The 15,799-nt window shown below is 46.2% G+C and overlaps 1 protein-coding gene across 9 annotated transcripts in view; it reads right to left on the minus strand.

The window, feature by feature from the left end:
- The window catches only part of MGMT (O-6-methylguanine-DNA methyltransferase), a 307,544-nt gene that overhangs the window by 15,882 nt on the left and 275,863 nt on the right, over positions 1-15,799 (minus strand). For 3 of the 9 annotated variants that reach the window (XM_069654443.1, XM_069654444.1, XM_069654441.1), the window contains one exon: positions 13,050-13,105. The exons of the other annotated variants lie outside the window; for them this stretch is intronic. The gene's annotated coding sequence lies outside the window, so the exon portion shown is untranslated. The remainder of the gene's footprint in view (positions 1-13,049; positions 13,106-15,799) is intronic. 9 annotated transcript variants of the gene reach the window in all.

A 15,799-nucleotide genomic window follows, 5' to 3' on the forward strand; every position in this document is an offset into this window, starting at 1 on the left:
GGGTGGGGTAAATCGGATGTTTTTGGGAGGGTAAGGCTCATTAAAGTCCATGGACAGATATTGGGTTGAGAGTCCATGGCGGGTGACACCTGACAATTGCAGGCCAGTTGGGAGATATGGTCCCCATCCTCTCCAAACCAGGGAAAGTTGAGAGCTATGTTTTAGGAAGCAAAGGAGTGTAGGTCCCATGAATAAGGTCAACCTAGAAAAATGCTTGGACAGACACAATGTGATATTGTAGTGATAGGAAGGTGATGAGCTTGGCACAGGATTTCTTTGCACAACCTTAGAAAAATCATGGCTTGAGATGAGATTTCTGTTGCGAAAAAGTTAATTCTCCCAATCTTTTTTTATTTATTGTAATTGGCTTTATTAAACTTTTACAAAAAAAGCCGAAAAATCAAATCAGAGCATAAGTAAATCCAGACATCTATCAGTAAATACAAACTCAGTCAATAAAATCATAATTAGCTGCCTGGCTTAAAATAGTAATCAAAACAGAAAACAAGAAATAAGCACTTCAAATAAAAACACTAAAAGCAGATCAAGCAAAGATAATAGAATACAATTAGAAGAAAAAATCTCAATATAGTCAGTATAAAAAGGACAGATCTCAAGCAGAGAAGGGAAAAGAAAAAAGCGAAAAGGGAGAAAAAGTACATTAAATCACAATTAGATCAGTAGTCCTCAGTCCTGCCCCTTATTCTCGATGGACATGCAGAGGTTAAGACTTAAGCTCTAAAGATTCAGGCTTTTAATAAAACATAAGGCAAGTCCCTCATGAATAGTATGGATCTATAGAAATCGCTTCCATAGCCACTCTTCATTGTATGCTACGGAATTCATATTGAAGGGCCCTAGGAATTTTGCTCTCAAAGCATCTAAAGAGACACACTCCACTACTAGGTGCCTTAAGGTCTCAAGCTTCATCTTGCAGAACCTACAACTGGCAGAGGCTACAGGAATAAATGACCTCCTCACTTGGACTTCCCTAGTAGGTAGCACATTCCAACGGGCCCTTAAAAGGTCTCTATAGTGTCTGTTTGTGAATTGAAGCATGATATTCGTAAGTGAACCTCTACCTCGGTGATCATGCCTCAGATGACTTAGGGAGGGATAACAATGAAAGGCATTAATAGTCTGGATCCAGTGTAGATCAAATACAGCTCTTTTGACCTTCATAGGATTCTCTATCAAAGTCTCCAGAGTTAGACCGATCTCTTCAAGAGCCTGTTCACATCCATCTCTCAAGGCGATAAGGGTCCAAGAGGGGTTCAAATTTCTTCCCAGTAGATCGTACAGAGAATTCGAAGTGGGGCCCTGATTTTAGAATACAGAAATAGGCAAGCCCATTGTACCCTAGCCCACATTGAAACGGTCCCCATTTCAAATCGTATTGCCGAGATTGGTACTGCATTCGGAACCCCCAAAATTCCACTCCAAATGTGGCCCTCAATTCTATTAAGGGTATTATAGATCTTATCAGATTTTAATTCTAAACCATAGGTTAGCTTAGGGCCAATTTTACCCTCATAGAATTTCGCCGCAGGGTAGAGGGAGAACTTTCCAAACTTTCTGTCGATCCTTACAATCTGGGCCTCTAAAAGTTTTGCCTTATGTAGCAGAGACTCAGTAGCTATTTTAGATCCCTTATAAGCAGACACACAGAAGCCCAGATATAAAAAGGACTCAGAGCTTCAGTGGGATGCCTCCAAGCTTTCCCAACCAACCCGATAGTCTTTGCCCTCGCCTTTCTAAAAGATATCTTGGTTTTCTTACAGTTAATAAGTAACCCATTATCTTTCGCATAGATCTCAAAGTTGTTAAGAGACCTTTGTAACCCGACCTTGGTGAGGTCAAAAATCAGAAGGTCGCCTGCATAGGCAAGCCAAACAATCTTTTCCTTGCCTCTCTTAGGTGCAAGAAGACCTTCTTTACTCAGCTAGACTGCGACAATCCGAGAAATATTGGTTGAAAAGCCTGGGGGCCAAACTGCAGCCTCGTTTTACTCCCCTGTAGGAATTAATCTGCTTCGAGAGATTCTCCCAATCAAAAACAGTGGCAATGGTAATTTAAAGTTGCCCATCTCCAAAGGAAAATGTGTCCATTCAATATGGATGCTGCACAAACAAAAACAGTATTTACACAATTCTATCAAGGCTCTCGCTCTTAAAAAGACCAAAATACACGTGGTACATTGGCTACTAATGAACAGAGCTCCATTAATCAAGAATTTCCAGTAAGAGTGCCTGCAAATGGCAACATAACATGTGAAAGGAACATGCTTCATTAATATTACTAACAATTTACAAAGTTCTGTCAACAACCAAAGTTTCCCGATCAATGACTATCATTGCTACCAAACGTAAAAGAAACATTTTTGACACTTGAAAGATGAAAGGCTGAGATGCACTACCCAGATTCAAACCTGCAGATTACACTGACCCTTGCATTAAGAGCCCAACCCACAGCGCTGTTTTGCAGGACCGTATGTACCCCAGCCAAGAGGGAGAAGCTTGCAGTCTTTTGCAAAGTAAAAGCGGACTTCCACTGATGGAGCAATTAACATTTCTCACATGAGTAAAGCAGCCAAAAAGGTTGCCCCAGGTTTTGAGCCACGTGAGCATTGGTACTAGGTGTTCCCACATGCCTCGAACCCCCGGGCCACCTCCCACCTCAACGCCTTAAGCCCCGGACTCCAAATACAAATATCCAGAGAATGACACAAAGACCCCGGATTCCTAAATCTCCTCAGGACGGTCACAAAAGCAACCTTGCTTCCTGTGACCAAATACACCAAAAGTCCCTAGAATCCACACAAATACCCTGAATCACTGCACAATGAAGAACATAACAAATATACCCAGAATTAATACAAATGTTCGAAATCTTCATTGCTTCGGTCCAAAACCTAGATCTTATCAGGATAGTACATGTGCAAAGAACAAAACGTGATAGGCATTGGGGGGGCAGCGGGCAAAATCCCTTGCCATTTCTCCAAGAAGTCTATCCCGGTGGCCTCAAGCCTCTCAGGACAGAGCCATAAGCCAAAAAGGATCCTCACTTACCTGAGGTTGTGATAGTTCCACAACATTGATTTCGGAACGTTATGAAACCACTATAGGAGGTTCTTCAGGAGGAAGTTTATGAGGAGCAAGAAAGATGAAAAAGTGGAGTCAGGATTAAGTGGGCCACAAAGAAGGGTTTACCATTCCTTGGTCTAAAAGGGGTGCTGTGGCAGCAGAAAGAGGTAGAGAGCATGCGGACAGTGGAATAAAGGGAAGTGGAGAATGTATGCAACTGGGGTACAGTGTGCAAATCAAGAAACACTGCAGTCTCGACTTGGTGCTTTCTCAGTACCCATACTAGGTACTGGTCAATGCCAGTGTCCCATTCAACATGCAGATGGTCTTCCGATAAGTGTCGTGGAGCGATTTTGGACACTGCCCCCTTAAAAAGGGGACCACCTTAAAGAAAGGGGAGGCACATAGGTTGAGGGAGGAAGAGGCAGGGCGAAGGGGACAAAAGGGTTAGTCTGTACCGGAGGTGAATAAGGAAGGTTCATACAGCATCTGCTCCGTCTACTTATTAGTCTTAGAATAGTGTCACTTTTACCCCATAACAACTGGCAACAAAGGATAAGTCCTGTGTGTGCCCAGGAGCAGTTGGGCAGCGTGAAGCCTTGCACAGGGAGACTGGTGCAAAGTGCCGGAGGGAGGTGTTCCGAATCCCTGGCGTCAGGGAAGGCGAATCATTGATCACGCGACACCGGTAAGCTGTTTGTCTCAGGGTGGCCCAAGATACAGCGGCCCACAGCGGAGCACTTGGGCTTGTGCAGGTGTCCTGTCAAGGGAAGGGCTGTGCACCCACAGAACATAAAAAACAAACAGTGCGCAACATAGAAGGAGCAGAGCACTGGGGAGAGCGACAAGCACGGGAGTCAGCCTGGGCTTAGAAAGCAGCAGCATAAATTGTGGGGCACGAGAGTCCCCAGAGGAAAAAAAAATAAAAAGCAGTAAAAAGCCCATGGAGGGTACCACAAAACAGGACAAAATAGAAAGGTACGATTGGTGACAAACACAGAAGAGCAAACGGGAGGAAAATAAGGACAGTAAGAAGCCTAGAAAGAAGGGCCAAAGGAGGAGGCAACAGAGCCGAAACAAGAGACCTCAGCATTGAAGGTTAGAAGACTTGCAAAGTGAGCCATAAGGAGGATCAAGACGTCCAGTCAAGGGGAACAAGACTGAAGAACGACACAAGACCACCAGGATAGTCCTGCAGAAGTAAAGGTAGGGGAGCAAAGAGTGCAACCAATACTGCCATTGCCAAAATGTTAGACAACGACAAGGAGGCTGCCAACTCAGCAGAGCAAGCAGTACCCATGGCCAGCACCTCTTCTAGTGCTGCGTTCCTGAGGCAACCATGACCAGTCTCACTGCAGCCATAGCACGACAGAGGCCCAAGGTGGGAAGAATGGTTGGAGGAGTTTAATTACTTTATCTAGGCAGTAGGTGACCGTGACTCACCCAACATTAGTGACATATTTAACAACCTGGCAAGGAAGGAGCATTATCAAGACGATACCACAACAGGAGAGAATCACATATGAAAGGACTATAACTGCTCTCAAAAAGAAATAGTCCTCCCCAACCTGGGATTACAAGAGATATTCAGTGTGTCCAAATACCATATAAGATGTTGGATGAGTTTGTCATCCGAGTTCAGAAGAAGATCCCATATTGCAATTTCTAAACCTATAGGGTGACAAGGTCGTCCAGCTAAGAATCATCGAGGGCTGAATGTCATCGGTGTTCCGGAAGCACCTCCTGAGAAACCAATTACACTGACTGAGATAATAGACCCTACCTGTGTGTACAAGAGGGTAGATGTCCAAGCAGCTACCATAGAAAACCCCAGAAAGGCTGAAAGCGTAGCAGCAATGCAAGGTACACTGGCACTCGGACCCAGGACAGAGTGTCCCACCAAGGCAAGCATATGGTAGCCCCTACCCGAGGAACCAAAGGGAGAGCGTGCTATAGGTGTATATTTGAGTTCCCACATCGAGGACAAATATGTATGTGGTGTGGAAGGGGAAATCCACTTCCAATCGTGCAAAAAAAGATCACCATTTCACACAGGATAGAAACCTGCACCTCACAGACAGCGGTAGGACCCCATGAGCCGGCTCAGGTGGCCAGCAACGTGCAATACTAGGCACAGAACATTCCGAGACCACAGCTGGGGTGAACCAATGCACCATTCACACACCAACGCAAGATGATCCGAGCAATGGAGGATCTCAGTCTGCAGACGTTGCAACAGTACTCAGATGAACCAGAATACTCTCAGGTGCCGAGACATATATGAGCACCAGCAAGAGATGTATGACTCAAAATACTTGGTGGACAAATACGAAAACCCACCCATACATCAAGACGAAGACAACTACAATCCAGTAGACAGATACAGCAGAGAGCATGTGTAGTTAATCAGTGCAGAAGCAGACTGTTCCCCAGATGACCCTCCGAATTGGAGGGTAGAACCACCAGTTCCTAGTCGACACGGGAGCCACTGTCAATGTGATGAACGCAGAAGATTACCAGTTGATAAAGGAGCACTACCCTCCAACACCATTTACCATTCATGTCATCCAGAGTCCCATTGCAGGGAGATGCCTACCAACCTACCGGACAGCCCTTGCCCTTATCGACATACATTATGACCAGTCAGAAATTGTTTAGGTACACCAGGTGCACAAGAGGCACGTGAACATGATGACAGATGAACACCTAACACTTCAGACTGTAAAAGAGAAGTTCCCAGTCCTGTTCAAAGGCGTCAGCATGCTGGAAGATTCGGTGGCAACTCTTCATGTGGACTCAACCGTCACCCCAGTGCCACAACACCCACGCAGAGTGGGGTTTCACCTGAAGGCACAAGCGTCTAAGGAACTTCAACTATTCCTGGACAACATCATAGAACAAGCAGATGGTTTTACACCCTGGCTGTCCCCGTTGGTGGTAGTGCCAAAAGACAACAGGCAGCTTTGGTTGTGCGTCGACATGCGCATTCCCAGCACCGCCATAGAACGGGAGCAAGACATACCCAGGGCAGAGCATAGAAGATCATCCGACTCATCAAGCTGTGAGGTTCTCAAGGCTCGACCTAAACCAGGGCTACCACCAGCTTGTTATCCATCTGGAATCCAGGCCCATCACACCCACGACAGACTCTTCCACTACAAAAGACTTAATTTTGGTATTTCGTCCGCTGCAGAGGTATTCCAGGAAACCATCCGTCAATTGATATCTCCCGGACATCAACATTCAACTAGAGTGGCAATCTTGTATTTGAAACGCCCCAAGCAACGCATGACAAGGCACTGATGAAGGTGTGTGAAATCCTACATATGGCAGCCCTTACCCTCAATGGTGCCAAGCGTGACATTAACAAACCCAGAATGAAGTTCTTCAGACACATCTTCTCTGACCATGGCATGACAGCGGACCCAGACAAGATCAGCACGTAGAGACCCTCAGGGACGTAACTGAATTCGGGTCATTTCTGGACATAGCGGGGTACTGTCTGTGCCAGGTATCTCCCCAACTACGCCACCCTCACAGATCCCCTCAGGAAGCTACTGAAGAAAGGTGCACTGTTCGGGTGGGGAGAGGACTATAGAACAGCCTTCCAAGCCCTCAAGGAAGAACGTGTTAGGAGTTGGCAGCTGGCCTACTTCGACCCCACTGGGCCCAAGGAAGGCGTACTGCACCAGTGAAGCAACTCAGGCAGCTCGCCAACAAACGTCAAGCGCTTTTGGCACCAGGCTCATATGTAGGAAGGAAGGGCTGTTCAAACTAGGTCCCATTTATGTACATGGGCCTTTAAATCCAACATGGAAGCACCCACACAGTCTAGTTCTAAGAACCAAGCCATGCGGTCTAATGTTTTGGGTGTGGCAGGCCTGGAACTACTTTTCCCTGGACTACTTTACCTGGGCTATATAAACCACACCCTGACTGCAGACCATGCTTCGTGTTATTCTGCAACCAGCAGCGTGACGCTCAGCTCCTGGTCTTCAGCATCTTCCTGTAATCCTGCAAGAACAAGACCAAGATTATTCCGTCTTACCTGAGAAAACACCATCCAGCACTCAGAATCTCAACTGGGCTGCAATCTGTGGAAACCGAGAGAAGAAGAAACATCACTCACCTGTGAGTACTAGCTTAAGGACTTCTGGCGAACCGCTACCACAGCTGCTGTTCAAACATTGCGACCTGCAAGAACGAGAAAGGGAAAAACAATATTAGAACGCGTGCTTCCAAAACATCGAATTCCATCAGTCTTACCTGAATTCCATCGCGCTACACCACGCTTCCAGCCGGAGCACCACAGCAACATCTGCAAGGGAAAAGAGACATATTCAAGTTCGCTTTCAATATTAAACAACCACACAGCACTGTACTACCTTAACGGATTCCGGGGGGCCTGTTTTTCATCACGCTCTGATCCACTCGCAGCACCACAGCGGCCTGTGAGGAGAAGAAGAAAACACAGGTTAGCTTTAAAAGACAATAAAGGCAATGCGCTCTGTGCTTTCTCTTACCTAGAAACGTGCCTCTCCATCTGGCACGCCAGCATCAAAACCTTCGCACCCAAAAAGAAGGAGATAAAGACATTAACGAATTCCCACAATAAACAGAACAAAGACTTACAATTAACAAACCTACCTGCCTACCAGCAGATTCGGGGTCACAGCAGGCCTGGGCCCAAGGAAGGCGTACTGCACCAGTGAAGCAACTCGGGCGGCTCGCCAACAAACGTCAAGCACCCCTGCACAGGAAACGCAGGACGGATAGCTCACCCTACAAATAACTAAGATTCATTATTCAGCACTGGGCAACTACGCATAAAGGGTTTCAAATCTCAGAGCCTTCCAGACGCTCCCGGGGATATCAGGTGAGCCTAACAGTCCGAGACACAACCAGTCAAATGCATTGTGGCTTATGCCAGCAGGGCTCTCTCCCACTGAGACAGCATACTCCCAGGCCGAGAGGGAGACTGGTGGCCATGCAGGCCTGTGAGAGGTTCCAGCATTTCGTAATAGGGAATGGCCAAGATATGGGGCGAACTAGCCATCACCAACCAAGTAATCATTCTAAGGGGCAGCCGTCTGGTGGTGCCCAAGACGCTAAGGAAGGCCTTTGTAAATCTGGCACACAAAGGCCACTGGGGACTCACCAATATGAAGAAAATACTCTGCAACCAGGTGTGGTTCCCGTACATGGACACAGACATACTTGTCAGCATGTGGCAACAGCTACACCCCCATGCCCATTCAGGGTCACGCCGCTTCCCCAGGGCCCATGGCAAAGGGGGACATTGGAACTCTATGGGCCCCTAGGAGTGGGCGGGTATCTATTGGTGGCCATAGACGACTACTCCCAGTTCCCAGTCGTAAAACAAGTACCATCCACAGCTCTCAGGCAACTACACAGATGACTGGCGCCCTCAACAAGATCCGTCTACAATATAGGCCTGGGTGGCTGCAAACCATCTTTGTCCCAACAGTGACAAAACGGAAATCTTAATTGTCTGTCCACCAACTGCCCTGAAATCTCTAATCAATACACTGCCTTCCGGACTGACAATTGTTTAATCCCGGTCTCAACTACAGTCAAGACTCTAGGAGTCAGCCTTGATGCCTCTCTCACTATGGCCAGACAAGGAACCACTATTGCCTCTTCAGCAGCTTATGCCACCAAGATCCTCAATGTTGCCAGACCCCTCCTCTCAAAATTGGTCCCAAGATTGACTACTGTAATGTCTTGTTCACAGGCGCCTCCTCTGTAAACATCCATAAACTTAAAACCATACAAAACAAAACCCTGAGAGCAGCCCTCAATATCCCGAAAAGAGAGCACATCTCCAAAGCCAGGAGAGAAGCGCTCTGGCTACCCATCCAGGAGCATATCACCTGCAAAAAACTCTCCATTGCCCACAAGTGCCTCTCCAATACAGCTCCCCCTTACCTAACCCAAAGAATCACCAAAGTTCATTCCACAAGACCAACTGGGGCCCCTTACACTGATCGACTAATCATCCCCAACAGACTCTCCGTGGTCCAATCAATGTTTATATCAAGACTACGCTAACCCCCTCTACCTCGGAGTCCACGCATACCAACTGACTAAACTACAAAAAGCACAAAACTGCTACCAGCGCTTGGCCCGAAAGACCTCATCTCCCCAGCCCTCAAAACCCTGCACTGGCTTCCGCTTGCCCAAAGGGTGACTTTCAAAACCTTATGCATTTCTCACCGAGCATTGCATAAAACCGGACCTCAATATCTTCAAGACAAACTAAAACCCCATCAACCTGCAAGATCAAGCTCAGCCAGCCTCCTAGTCATACCGAAAACAAACTCAGTCAGGTTAGGCAGATCATCATTCTCAGCCCTGGCACCCCACACTGTGGAATGCACTCCCACCCCACATCCGACTCACTGAAAACCTCATGTCTTTCCGCACATTACTGAAAACATGGCTCTTCCCTTAAAACCGACCCCGAACTCTAACTGAAACTGGATAACAGTATTGCAATGACTACGCCAAATGCTTGATCATGAATTGCAATGCAGCATCATGATCCGAGCGAAATAGATAAAAAGAATAAGTTGTACAAAAGAGCGGTAAAGTGAATGACATTAATGAAATGGACGAAATAAATGTTTTGGACAAGAGGATCAATGTGGACATGAGGAATAAAATCGATAACAATTCAAATAACCCAAACTACTAGACCTTAAATAACAATAGATCAATGCAGTGAAGTGGATAAAAGAATAAGTTGTATGAAAGCAGTAAAGCGATTGAAATAAATGAAATGGATTGCAATGAACAAAAGGAACAAAAATGGACAAAAGGAATAAAGTGAAGAAGATGGAAAGGTGAATACACCAGACAGATGAGTGCACAGTCAGATGGCATGGAATGTATGAGTGCATGGTATAAATGGAAAGTACAGACTAGACGATTCAAGTACATGAGACCGGGGTAGTGCATGGGACAGATGGAGAGCACGGAACGGATAGAGTGCGTGCGACAAGTGACATAGGCTAAACCGATAATACAGAATGAATGAACGAAGTGAGTAGAGTGGATAAAGTCGGTGGAGTGGATGAAGCGCGTAAAGCGGTTGAGTGTGCAGAGCAGTCGAGTGCGCAGAGCAGTCGAGTGCGCAGAGCGGATGAGGCCGTGGCGCGGATAAGAGCGTGGCGCGGATAAGAGCGTGGCGCGGATAAGAGCGCGGAAGTTGGATGTGAGTGGATAATAGAATAGAGCGGATGTAGGGTGTTGAGCAAATCTAAGGTGTTGAGCCGATGTAGTGTGTTGAGCGGATGCACGATATGGTGCGGATGCGGAGCGGGTGTGGAGTTACGGAGCGTGTGTAGAACGCGGAGAACGGAGCGGGTGTAGAGAGCGGAGCGGGTGTAGAGAGCAGAGCAGGTCTAGAGAGCAGAGCAGGTCTAGAGAGCAGAGCAGGTCTAGAGAGCAGAGCGGGTCTAGAGTGCAGAGCGGGTCTAGAGTGCAGAGCGGGTCTAGAGTGCAGAGCGGGTCTAGAGTGCAGAGCGGGTCTAGAGTGCAGAGCGGGTGTAAAGTGCAGAGCGGGAGTCGAGTGTGGAGCAAACGGCCGATCTATGAGGATGGAACGGGTGAAGTAGTTGGAGGGGAGCGATGAAGTGGTTGGAAGGAACGGGTGTAGTAAGGCGAAGAAACGGGTGAAGTGGGTGGTAAGAACGGAGGATGGATCTGGAAGAACAAGTGATGTATATGGATGAGACGGGTAAAAGGATGAGGAAGGAACGGATGAAGTGGATGGATCAAATGAAAAATGTGGTTGGATTAGAGGAAGTATGAAGTTGGAACCGGTGAGGTATGTGAGTGGAACAGATGAACTGGGTGGAACGGATGAACTGGGTGGAACGGATGAAGCATGTAGATGGAACAGGTGAAGCATGTGGATGGAACGGGTGAAGCATGTGGATGGAACGGGTGAAGCATGTGGATGGAACGGGTGAACTGATGTTGAATGGGTGAAGTGGGTGGAACGGGCGAAATGGTAGAACGGATGAAATGGGTGGATGGACGGGTGATGTGTTACGGAACCGGTGAAGTGGGTGGAACCAGTGAAGTGGGTGAAACGGGTGAAGTAGACAGAACGTATGAATTGGGTGGAGCCAGTTAAGTGAATGGAACCTGTGAAGATGACGTATGTGGATGAATGATGCATGGAGAAAGGATTACATGGCCAGAACGAATGAAAGGAGCAGTGCATAAATTGGTTGGAGTGCATGAAACGGTTGAAGTGCTTGGAACAGATTGGTGTGCTTGAAACGAAGTGGAGGGCATGTATCGGATGAGAGTGCATGTATCGGATTGGAATGCATGAAACAGATTGGAGCGCACATGGAATGGTTTGGAGAACATGGAATGTTTGAAAGAGCATTGAAAGGAACTGTTTGAAGTGCTCTAAACGATCGGAGTACTTGGAACAATCAGAGTACTTGAAACGGATGGAGGATACGGAACTATTGGTGTGAAGCACCAAATGTAAACCTCCATATTCTCATCTCCACGCTTACTCTCTTCTTTACACCACCACTCAAATAGAACACAGCGATACTAGGACACCATTCGGTATAGCTGTTCTCATATCATCATTTGCCACATACTCCCCATCACTTAAACACTGCTGGTTACACACCCTCCAGCCTAGGCGTTTCTCCTCAGGCCTAACACAGCCAAAATCGGTCTGGATAACAACCTGCCAGAACGAACACATACTCTTGATCTCTCAACCGCCACACCTACCGCTAAGAAGCAGCTATCACACAAATGCCACACCAGCTGCACACATATCCGGTGCTCACATGCACCTTTTGACTCTCTCTATTCGCTCTACTGAACTGAACTTCGGTTCCCGAGGGCGTTCAACCTACCATTGCCTTTAGACCATACCAATGGTACATAAGGCGCTATATAAATGCAAAATAACAAAGCCAGAGGCTCAAGTTTCCCTTACCTTACTGCAAAACTCTGGAACGACCTCCCGCCTCCTTGAGGGCAGAGAAATCTTATTGGATCTTTCGTAAAGCTCTTAAAACTCAGCTCTTCTCCTAACCAGCGAGTCCCCCTGACCACATCGCCAAATCGTAAGATAATAAACCCTTAAACACCTCTGTATTGTATGTTAACATGTATGACAATGTCTTCTATTAAAAAGGAACTGTGGTACCTTTTGTAAATGCACCTATGCCATCCCTGCCTGTTACATGACTTAACCTGGTTGTATGACATTATTTGACTATTTGACTTTTACCTGTAACAGCGCCTCAGTTGTATGTGCGCTATATAAATGAAATAAATGATCCACACCCATTTCAGGTAGAAGTCAAAGGATCTATGAAATAGAAGGGCGGGACATAACACGCAATGCATCCTTCTTTAGCAAGCTCCATATGCCACAACAGTCAACAGATGGCAGAAGGTTGTGTGAAAACGACCAGGTCGACTAAAGGCAGAGGGTTCGCGAAGACGGCCCAGGGAAACGGACAGACACCGGCTCCAGCTCAGACCGAAGCTGGAAAGCAAATCCGAAGCACAAGGCAGACGCAAGTGGACCATCAAGGAGCCCCAGAGACTTCTCAAGCACATATGAGACGTTCCATCATAAGTATTGGGAGATGTGTGGAGCGATTTGGGACACTGCCCCCCTAAGAAGGGGGCCACCTTAAAGAACGGTGAGGCACGAGGATTGAGGGGGGAAGAGATGGGAGCGAACTGGAGAAAGGGTTAGTCTGTACCAGAGGAGAATAAAGAAGGTTACTGTAGCATAGGATCTGTGTACTTATTAGCCTTAGAATAGTGTGACAGTTACTCCAGAACAATAAGTGCCTGTGCTGTCCTATTTAAATGATCGCAGTCCCACTGAGAACTACATAGTCCCGGTTCAGAATTAACGGAACCTTATCACACCAGTCTTCATACCTTGTCAGAAGGATAGTTGGGGAGGGAGTGGTTTCACGGCATTTCAATTACAGTTCCTGTAAGAAAAATATCTGTTACTATTATACTCCTCATATGACTTCCTGTCAAAATGTCGCAAACCGATAGAAAGAATTCCTCAATAAAAGAAAATGGTTAAATACATTGGTTACATACATTGCATAACTGTCACGCGAAAAATCGTGGCCAGAGTAATTTGCAGTTAGTTGCCCGTCACCCAATGAGAAAGGCTCGGATGCAAAATGGCTGCTGCACTAACATGTCCGGGATGCTTTCGTCTCTCAACTATCCAACACCAAATATCACCCGGTTTTGCATAAAAGCATTGCAAATGCTTTGATAATAGATACAATTAAAAAGTGGCTAAATGGGTACAATAGAAAAGTGGCTACAATGACATGTCTTCTTTAACGAATAAAAGAAGCATTTCATTTTAGGTAAGTATTTTATTGCATTTTTCTAGAGATAACAAGGCACAACGTTTGCCCAAAATGTAGATGAAACGAAGAAGTGGGACAGGCTGTTGTGAGGATTACTTACACAGCATTCCCCACCCCCCTCCCAGAAAAAAAAGGAGCTATACAAAAAACGTATTTATGCACTGGTAAAATCTATTCTTGTGGCATAAATGCCACTGGCTATTAAAGTCTGACTTTTCATAAACCACCCCCATAAAACAATTTGGTTTATAGCTTTTTAACGCGTGAACAAAACAAAAAGCACATGTCTGAACATTAGAGTGTAGGCTAAACCTACATAGCTTATCCTAGGCAGTGGCAGTAAGACGGGTCCGCAGAGTTTTTGAGCAGCGGCTGGAATTTCCTCCCACAATGGGACAGAGATTGGGCAAAGTCAGAGGTTGGCGCTTCATGGCTTTAAGGTCATCCTTATGGACCCACTGCACTCATGCCGCTGTGCTGCGGGGGTACTCAGGCTCGCTGCATGCCCCAATCTTTGGAAGGCCACACCTCCGCCTGCACGAGTTTCTCACGGGCAAGCAGCCGCTCTTTGATATGGTTTCCCCTGCAACCCAAGTTGCCGTTGCTGCGACCACGCGGTGACATGGGATCAGAAGGGGTACAGACAGGGCAGTTTCTAGCCAACTTGGTGCCCAGGGTGAAACATCAGAATGCACCCCTCCTCACCTCCGACAGGCTCACATCACTCACTCCCAAACTACACCTCTGTCGTGTGACAAAACCCCTCCTCAATATCAATAAATAATTGCTATATAGATGAAGATAGTTTCAATACATTGTAATTAAAGTACTTCACACAAGAATTCTAATGTGAAACCACAGCTGTTGCTGCCCAAGTACATGGTTTTTCTGTCACCTGCTCTTGGGGAAGGCCTTGCCTGAAAGCAGTTTCAAACTGTCGGTACTACCACACTGCAGTGTGATCAGCCTACAGAGGACTGAAGGCTCACTGACCACTGGCCCTGTGTTGCAGGTGTTCTGTATGAATTATTTTCTGATAGAAGGTTATCATTCCAAGATGGACAGTCTGGTACACTCATTGTACTCTTTCAAAATACCTCTCTGGGAGTGGGAAAGGGGACAAATAGCACCAATGAGGATTCCTGTATGCTTTGCATTAAATCACAGAGCATTTCAGGACTATAACAGTGATCAGAGATCTCTACATTTGATGAACAAGTCTGTGATAAATGATTGTATGTGTGAATCTCTAAATGCATAACCGATGCATGGCTTGGTGCTCACATCATAGTTCACAATACTCACCCTAACATTAAAATTGTTGTAATCACGAACCATACATGTTCATTTAGACAGCTTACGTTTTTTTGGATGAAAGTTTAAATGGCTGCAACATCAGCCACTCAAATGGGGTACAAGGGCACTTGTGCTTCTCGTTTCGGAGGAATTTTAGATGAGGAAGGGCTGGGTCTCACTGTGCATGCCCAACCCCAATATCTTTAGGGAATTATATCTATAGACAGGACAGGATACCGCAGAAGAGAGACCCAATAAACAACGCACAGAAAGGCTACACACAAATGATTGTACCTCTTACAAACTTGAGCCTGACCAGTAATAAGCTGATGAAGCATTTTAAACAAAAACATCTTCTAATGCATGGTAAAGGGTCCACAGTTCCTCAGCCACTACCTCCTCACTATTACACAGGCCTCAGGGATAATTTCAGCAAAAAGAGAGCAGGCCCATGCTTTATCTAACAGTGCTGGCATTAGCATTTCTCATTAGTGCTGGCCTGTAGTTAGTGAAAAACAGTGTGGCAGTGTAGAAAGGGCATTTGGCCTATTGGATGTAATTTGAGGCAACTTCTTTGGTTGCTTTATGTGTTTAAGTGTGGGCACAGTATGACATTCTCGTCAGAGCCATATACACAAAATATCCCAGTGTGCTCTTGTATGGATATTAATCACATCAGACAACAACAGGCATATGTTCTGTTGCATAAGGGAGCACCACATAGACACCATTAACCAACAAGGTGTCGACATGTGCAGCGCACAAATCATTTTTTAAAAAAACTTCTCTTTATTAGTGGTCACAACAGATACAGCAGAGCCTCCTGCACATCATATTCAACATATCATACAATGGTGCATCTCATAATTACAGTGTTGTAATACAGCTTACATAGTAGTTTCATTGTCCGAAAGCATTTCACACAGGTACACCCTGAAAGGGCCCCAAATGTCTTTTGGTCGGCTTGTGCTCGCTTGGGCCAGGACATATTGCTCC

Source organism: Ambystoma mexicanum, chromosome 3q (genome assembly GCF_040938575.1).
Source record: "Ambystoma mexicanum isolate Mex_15411 chromosome 3q, UKY_AmexF1_1, whole genome shotgun sequence".
Taxonomy (NCBI): domain Eukaryota; kingdom Metazoa; phylum Chordata; class Amphibia; order Caudata; family Ambystomatidae; genus Ambystoma; species Ambystoma mexicanum.